This window comes from Triticum dicoccoides, chromosome 4A (assembly GCF_002162155.2).
Source record: "Triticum dicoccoides isolate Atlit2015 ecotype Zavitan chromosome 4A, WEW_v2.0, whole genome shotgun sequence".
Lineage (NCBI taxonomy): Eukaryota > Viridiplantae > Streptophyta > Magnoliopsida > Poales > Poaceae > Triticum > Triticum dicoccoides.
Genome location: NC_041386.1, coordinates 603,912,882 through 603,921,470, shown reverse-complemented (window position 1 = coordinate 603,921,470; position 8,589 = coordinate 603,912,882). Strand labels below are relative to the sequence as shown.

General features: G+C 44.2%; 1 long non-coding RNA gene across 2 annotated transcripts; it reads left to right on the top strand.

The window, feature by feature from the left end:
- The first annotated feature begins 5,120 nt into the window (after window positions 1–5,120).
- LOC119289348 lies at window positions 5,121–7,809 on the top strand. 2 transcript variants are annotated; one of them, XR_005141485.1, is made up of 6 exons: window positions 5,121–5,388; window positions 5,579–5,801; window positions 6,184–6,333; window positions 6,511–6,603; window positions 6,752–6,969; window positions 7,618–7,809. It is a non-coding gene; the product is annotated as an uncharacterized LOC119289348 (long non-coding RNA). The 2 variants fall into 2 exon arrangements; XR_005141486.1 differs by having other exon boundaries at window positions 5,535–5,801.
- The last annotated feature ends 780 nt before the right edge of the window (window positions 7,810–8,589 follow it).

Here is an 8,589-nt window from a genome sequence, read left to right as displayed (position 1 = left end):
TTTTTATTTCTGTTCTTGGTTGGGTGCATCCTTAATGTCTTTTGATATCTTGTTGGTGCAGAGGCTGGTAGTAATTGTTATCTTCACGATATTAATATATACACGCAAGTATCATTGATGCTATTTTTCATGGGTGGGCTCGCACACAGTGGCGGAGCCAGGAAATTTGAATTAGGGAGGCCGATTGCAGTCAAAATAGGTTGGGGAGGGCCAAAGCATAGAAAAAATAGACTTTAAACATAAAAAATTGCTAATTATGCACTGTTCATCAGTGAATTAGCAGCAAACTCCTAATGTCAGGGGGGCCAGGGCCCCTGCTGGTCCCCCCTGTCTCCGCCACTGCTCGCACAGTCATTGGATGGGTCCATGACGTGAGATTGCCTTTGATTGGTTCATCAGCTCCTCACGCACAGGCGTACGATAGAGCAGGAGGACAACATGGGCTTGGTTGAGGCAGCCCAGATCAGCCTCACCAGCAGAGAAGGCGTGAAACTTGCATTCGAGAGCAACTAGTTAACGAACGCTTTATCGGAAGTCTCACAACGATCAACGTCACTTGACGCGTTCTCAGCCACCCGCTACATGTCACGCTCTAGGCGTTCTCTTCGGGTTTCTTTTAATTTTTTCGCACATATTTTTGGCTTTTTAAATGTTTTTTGATTTTTTTTCTACATTTCGGTTTTTCACCTGTCTTCCTCAGCTTTTGGGTCAAAAAAATTGAATTTTTTTTGCATGAAAAAATCACGCTTTCTTTTTTTTCTTTTATGAGAGTCACAGTTTTGCTTCCGTGAAAAGCACGGTTGTGCTTCAGCGAGAGTCATGGCGGTGCCTTTCGGAAACGGAAAAAAAACGCGTTTTCTTTTTTTTTCCTTCCGCGAGAGGCACGGCTGTGCTTTCGCGAGAGTCACGATCGTGCCTTTCGAAAACAAAAGAACGCGTTCTTTTTCCTTCCGCGAGAGGCACGGTTTTGCTTCCGTGATAGGAATGGTTGTGCTGTCACGAGAGTCACGGCCGTGCCTTTCGGAAACGAAAAAAACATGTTCTCTGTTTTTTTGCTTTCGCGAGAGGCACGGTTGTGCTTTCACAAAAGTCATGGCCGTGCCTTTCGAAAAGAGAAAAAACGTATTTTTCTTTCCTTCCGCGGGAGGCATGATTTTGCTTCCGCGAGAGGCATGATTGTGTTTTCATGAGAGTCATGGTCGTGCCTCTCGAAAATGTAAAAAAAAAAGTGTTTTCTATTTTTTTTCCTTTCACGAGAGGCACGGTTTTGCTTCCGGAGAGGCACGGGCGTGTCTCTTTCGGAAAGAGAAAAAACCCGTGCTCCCGGTTCGTTTTTTGTCCAATTTCTTAGGTGATAAAAAAGTGTGTCAAAACCTATCAACATGAAATCTAGTTTCGAAGATCTCGACGCAAGGAATTCAACGATGAAAACGGTTCAAGATTTGGTCGCATGGTTTAAGAGATAAAATATTTTGAATAAACAGATCTACAAAAAAAAGAAAAATTTCCAGGTTGCGACAAGTGGCGCACATGCAGCGCGTTACTTTGTCGCAACCTGAGGAGGTGAGAGTGATCTTTGTAACCAGTACTCCTCAACAATCGTGATTTCGCTTGCATTCAAACACCAGAGCAACCATGGGCCAGCAGGTCCGGTACAAACTTGGCCCAAGGCCATCAGGCCCAGGAGCGTTATTCCGATCAGTTGGGAATGAAATCACTAATTGAGGAGTACTCGTTGCAAAGTTCACTCCAATTCCCTGGTTGCGACAAGTGGCACACATGCAGCGCGCCACTTGTCGCAACCTGGGAGTTTTCTCTTTTTTCCGTAGATCCGTTTATTCAAAACGTTTTATCTCTCAAACCATGTGTCCAAATCTCGAATCGCTTTTACCGTTGGATTCTTCACGTCGAGATCTTCAAAACTAAATATCATGTTGATAGGTTTTGACGAACTATTTTTCACGAAAATAACCTGACAAAAAAACCGAACCGGGAGCACGAGTTTTTTCCTTTCAGAAAGAGGCACGCCCGTGCCTCTCACGAAATCACAACCGTGCCTCTCGCGGAAGCAAAACCATAACTCTCATGGAAGGAAAAAAAAGAGAAAACATGTTTATTTCGTTTTCGAGGAGGCATGGCCGTGACTCTCGTGAAAGTACAACCGTGACTCTTGCGAAAGCAAAACCGTGACTCTCGCGAAAGAAAGAAAACAAAAAATGTGTTTTTCTCCTTTCCGAGAGGCACGGCCGTGACTCTCGCGAAATTACAACCATGCCTCTCGTGGAAGCAAAACCGTGACTCTCGCGAAAAAAAAAGAAAACATGTTTTTTTTCGTTTCCGAGAGGCACAGCCGCGACTCTCGCGAAAGCACACCCGTGCCTTTCGCAGAAGTAAAACCGTGACTCTCATGGAAAAAAATGGAAAACACGTTTTTTTTTGAAAGGCACGGCCGCGACTCTCGCGAAAGCAAAACCGTGCCTCTCACGAAAGCAAAACCGTGACTCCCGCGATAGTGAAAAAAAAAGCATTTTTTGGCACAATTTTTTTTCTTTCCAAATTTTTTGTATTGAAAAGCTAAGAAAGATCGGTGGAAAACCAAAACGTAAAGAAACACAGAAAAAACCCGTTTAAAAAGCCAAAAACGCGTGCGGAAAAATAAAAAAATCCAGAGAAAGCGCCCAGAGCACGACAGTGACGAATGGCTGAGAGCGCGCCAAGTGGCGCTGATCGTTGCGAGGCTCCCAAAGGAGCGCTCGTTAACTAGTTGCTCTCGGTTGGGAACCATTCGCGGCATCTACTAGATCGTCGATGGCGCGCATTGCCGCGCCCGTCTATTTTGAATGCTGCATGAGATTGTTAGAAATTTATGTACAAACATAAAGTTTATGTTACCTTATACGTATAATAATATGTTGATACAAGGTGATAGTGTCTCCCATAAAGCTGATAATAGCTAGTCCATTAATACATATGGAATAATTTTGCACATCAATTGTTGTAGTGTCTTATTGTCTGGGATGACATGTATATAAACAGAGAGATGACATGTGAGCAGTGAGGTTAACTGATTGCATGATTATCAGTTGATGGGTCCAAATTTTATCAGTTGATGTGAGCAGTGAGGTCAACTACTATTTAGATGCTATGTGTAACTGAAGAGTAAATAACTACTCTTTTGTGCATGGTAAGGAGAAAAAAGAAGAGAACTATTTAGATTTAGGTGTAACTGAAGAGTAAATAACTTATTTTATTATCCATTCCTGCATGGTATGAACAAATAGACGAGTCATTTCTTCCCCATTTTATTAGTTGGTGGTTATATCAGTGATAATCTGGATGAGAATTCAATACTGTAAGTTAGACAAAGCTGCACATGAACATCCCAGAAGGAAAAGGCTGCATCTACATGGAAGGCGGCAAAAACGTGAGCCTTGGATCTGATAAGTACTATTAGTTTCATAGTTTGTCAAGAACTGATAAGTTTCAGTTTTCGGCATGGATCTTAGATCTCTTGAAGTGAAGTTCCTTGCAGCTTAATTCATATTCTATTCGAAATACTATTCTAGAATGAAACTCACCTGACGCTTGGAATGATTCAAAGCATGTACCTGTCTTGAAAATCCACAACATACATATGTAGAGATGTCCGCAAGATTATTGAGCTTTGCTCATTTATGGATAGAAGCAGAACATATTGAGGCTTCACCCCACTTCTAGAACAGTACGGCTACATTTTTTTGTGCATTTTACTATACTGTTCTAATTAACCTGTCAAATACAGCAGCAAATAGCACCAAGTTATGAATAACACCAAAACATGTTATGCGAGCAATCGTATGCTGTAAAAACATACTGTAGATGATAAAACGATAAGACATAGCAATCCACGTGAAGTAATTAGCTGTCCGGAAGCCATTAGAGATTATCAGTTGAAGAATTTCGAAAAGAAAAAAATGCGATAACCATTCTCCAATATCTGGCCAAATCAATTGACCACCTCCCAGTATGGATAATTACTGCACAAAATTTAGATTGGGAGGAAACAATGTAATCATCGGGTGGAAAAAGCAAATTGTAAAGATAGAGGCCGCACCATGAGTCACTCGTAAGAGCGAAAGATGAAGTGACATCGCTCACTTACGAAGGACGAAAGCCAGTCTGATGGGTGAAGAGGGGCATGAGTGCAGCTGGCGTTGCTGCCATCGCCATCTCCTGGTGTCGCCTGCTGCTGCGAGCGGTGGGGGGCGTGCAAGGTTGAAGGTACATCACCACGGAGCACTGGGGTAGTCGCCGTCCCCGCCGCCAGGAAAGGGAGGGAGGGACGGAAAGGGAGCCCTACCTTTGCAGGTGGATCAGCCGACCCCCGGTTCCGTCGCCTCAAGCCGAGTTCGGGCCGAGCGTGAAGCGGTATCTCCTATCTCCAGGATGCAATCAAGGGAGCTCTCTCTCGGCGCCTATGAGGGCAGCGGCGGCGTCGTATTAGGCTTCGTTCCAGGCCGAGATCACAAAGGGCGAAGGGGATGGGTTACCTTGCGGGAGATGGAGGGGGTGAGCCTCGCCCAACGCAATTTTGTTGATTTTTTTATAGAGCAAAAAAAACTGTCCATGACAACCATCCATCGCTGAATTAACACGAGGCCTCTGAATTTGTTTTCAGAGTAGCGGCCCACACGTTAGCGAAGAGGTGCATCAGACGGCCAAAAACGACCTGGAGATGGGATCTAACGGCCAAAATCACTGATTACTTCAGAGGGTTGGGAAAGTACTCGGTTATAATATATTTAAATTAAGGACAGTAAAACTGAGCCTAAACTGAGCCCTCTCACGCCATCAGTTTTCTCAGCCGTCCATTGTCCCGATCTGGCCATTTTCGTCCGTTGGATGCACGTGAAACGCAGCTTTCCTGCTAACTGGGCCTGTTGTCCTGGGGGGCAGCTACTCCGGTGGCTTTTTTGACGCCTCTGGTTGATTGGGCCAGGTAGCCCTTCTAGCAAGCAGCAAAGGGAAATCAAGGCCCATCAGCTGGACCACGATCCACGAAGGGACAGGGACCTCCTCCTCGGCCGTGTTCTTCCTCGCCTCCCACCCATGCCCTTGGTTTCGTGTCCACGATTCAGACACCGTGGTGGCGAACTGGCGACTTGCCCGGCGGCGGCTCCTCTCCATCCGCCCCCACTCTCGCCCTCCGCCTTCCCCAACAGAAGACACCACGCGATGGAGATGGCGGTGGCTGCACTCACGCTCCTGTTCCTCAGCCATCTGAGTGGCCTTCTTGGATTGATTGTCTGGTGGCGGCGTGGTGTTATTGGTTTGCTCAGCATTCGCCATCATTTCATCAATTCGCAGCAGTGGCCATCGGTTCGGCCCTTCTGCTCCTGCGAATCTGTGGTATAAACAATTCCACTGTGTGTTCTTTCCGCTCCTATCTTCTTCCTCCTGGTTCATTTGGTTCCTCCGATCTGAAGATTGCTCGATAAAGACAGATGACTGGGATCTCTTTTTGTTCAAAAATTGTGTTCCTGTTGTGTTTGCAGGATCAATTGATACGCAGGATTAAAACAATTTTAAGTTTAGTCAGGATCCAGCCCACGCGCATGATCTAGCCGAGGCGGGGGCCGCTCGATCCAATTCGACGCGGGGGCAATCCATCGCAGCAAGGGGGAAATGGAGGGATGCGGGTGATGCAAGCCGAGTGATCGAAACTGCTCTGCTCATATTTGAAGGCCGCAATCATTATACGGTTACTCTGCACAAATTCATGGCAGGGGATGTCCTATCCTTTCCGCTGCCTCACGGTACAAGTACGTCCTCCCCTACAACTCTTCCCGCATCCTTTCCACTCCGGCAACAAAACATCCTTCAGCACGATGCTCGGCTAGGCGACTAGGTCCCCTGTACTTCCTTCCAGTTCATGTACGATTCCTTCTTCCACCAAATAATTGCATTTGCTGATTTCCTCTCAATCCCTTGTGCATAGTGCATACAAGTGATATATATGCTGGTTGTGATCAATTGACATGGGCATATATTTGAGACTGTTAATCGATTTTTTTATATATTTTACTTCAGCAACTCATAATCCCATATGGCTTTTGAGCAGATAATTACCCCATACCTAATCCTTGCATGTTTTACTGCCCATGGTTTATGCCCCACGATTGCTCAGATAACTTGTGCATACAGTGTGGGGCTCGCCAATCGATGCGGAGAAGATCTCACCGGCCGATGCAAGGAAGTTCATCCGCCGCTTTTCAAGCGAGGAGTAAAGTGCTCGCTTGTTTTGTATATATCAATTAATGGCAGTCGAGGGAGTGATGGTGACGGATGGTGGAGGTGCGGTACAATTTTGCTCTGCTATGTATATGAGCTATGTCCGTCCCTCAATACCATGTCAACTGGCCTTCTAAACCAGGCTGCTATCTGCATATTTTTTTCCTCCCCGTTACCTTTTCCATCTGATCAGTCCTTCTCGTCCTAAATCTGTTTTATCTTTTCTCTTTTTTGCTGCAGGTTATGGTATATTGTTTGGGGACTATTCAAGGCTGGTTCTGGAATTTTATTGGAAGAGATATTGATGGGTTGACTATTTGCAATGGCAATCAGGTTAGTTAACATGGAGTGCTAATCGAAATGAATTTCTTGACCACTGTATAATGTAGTCTGTAGGAGAGTGGCAAGGCCGACACATACCTTAGTTATTAGGTGTGAGATACATCTCCATTCTATAAAGTTTTTTCTCTTCTTTGGTAAGGTCTTTTACTATTAGGCCAACAAGAAGCGCAGGCTGCACGCCGCGAGCACTGAGCGCAGTCGATGAGCTCGCCGCCTGTTGAAACTCCGTTGCTGAACATGTATGGTGACCTTAATATATATCTCACAAACTACATCATGATTGGTCTCCGCCCTTGGAAGCCCTTGGGAAGTCATCACACGAGGCATCTCATCTATCCTTAGCATCAGCATAGCAAGGTACATAAATTCCTGTATCCTATTTTCTCTAATCTAATTCATTTAATCTTAAGAATTTTGAAGGGCATCGACAGAAAGGATTTCCCACTTCATATTGAACCGATAGCCATTCAGATTTATATTCAACAATTTGTGCCGCTGCAGTTCAATTTTTTGCAGCTTTTAAATTTGTGTACGCAAGTTGTTTGACGTAAGTCCGACTAGGCTACAGATGATTGTTACTGAATGAATATGTGAATGACTTTCTTTGCATATTTTTTAATTTTGGAGTTGATGTAGTTCCTCAAGGATAGACTAATTCATAGTTTTCTCATTCAGGTCTAGCATAGTTCATTCTATCATTGGCATTCATAGATTATTTTGTGCTTGGGATGCCATATAAGTTACCGTGGGATTACTATTTTGTGGGTCGATAAAATCCTTTGGAAATAACGTCATGGAAAGAAGAAGCATCCCTGGAATATCTCTGTTCTCTCCCTTAAAGTTTTCTCAAACTATCTAATACCCCGTGAAATGAATCTCAACTATTTAATTTTCATATTTTTTATCAGTGAAGCATTATTATTATATTCGTTTTTATATCATATGTCACTTGTGATGTTTGAAACTCTATAATATTTGGCTGATGTCCTAACTTTGCTTTCTTAGGACGATGAAGTGGGTTTGAGCCAAGACCTCTAATGATGTTTCTAATTCTCTTTCTTCAAGTGCCTTCATCTGGTGGACATAAGTAGTCTTAGTATTGTACCTGGTATTGATATCCAGTTTCAGTGCTTTAGCATTTTTGTTTCAAACATTTTGAAATGACTTATAAAACACAGAACGCCCTCAAGAAACATGTTCATGCAAACTAAACTCCATCTTTCATGTGTCCACATGTTTACATAATTCCTATCATTATATCGAAGAAATGGATGGGTGCAGCAACGCGCGCCATCCATGATCTAGTATCTTCCTTATAGCTGAGTTCTATCGTACGCAAGCGCTCGCTAGTTCGTTCGGGAGGGTTAGCTACAGTTAGCGAAATCACTAATTAAGGAGTACTCGTTGCAAAGAACACTCCACTTTTCCAGATCGCGACAAGTGGCGCACATGTAGCGCGCCACTTTTCGTTTATTCAAAACGTTTTATCTCTTAAACTCTGCGTCTAAATCTCGAACCGTTTTCACCATTGGATTCCTCGCGTCGAGATCTTCAAAACTAGATCCCATGTTGATAGGTTTTGATGAACTTTTTTTTCATGAAAAAAACCGGATGAAAAAACCGAACCGGGAGCACGGTTTTTTCCCTTTCCGAAAGAGGCACGGCTGTGACTCTCGCGAAAGCACAACCGTGCCTCTCGTGGAAGCAAAACCATGACTCTCGTGGAAGAAAAAAAACAAAAAACACGTTTTTTTTTCCGTTTCCGAGAGGCACGGCCGTGACTCGCGAAAAGCACAATCATGCCTCTCGTGAAAGCAAAACCATGACTCTCCCGAAAGAAAAAAAACAAAAAACGCGTATTTTTTTCCTTTCCGAGAGGCACGGCCGTGACTCTCGCGAAAGCACAACCGTGCCTCTCGCGGAAGCAAAATCGTGACTCTCGCGAAAGAAGAAAAACAGAAAACGCGTTTTGTTTTT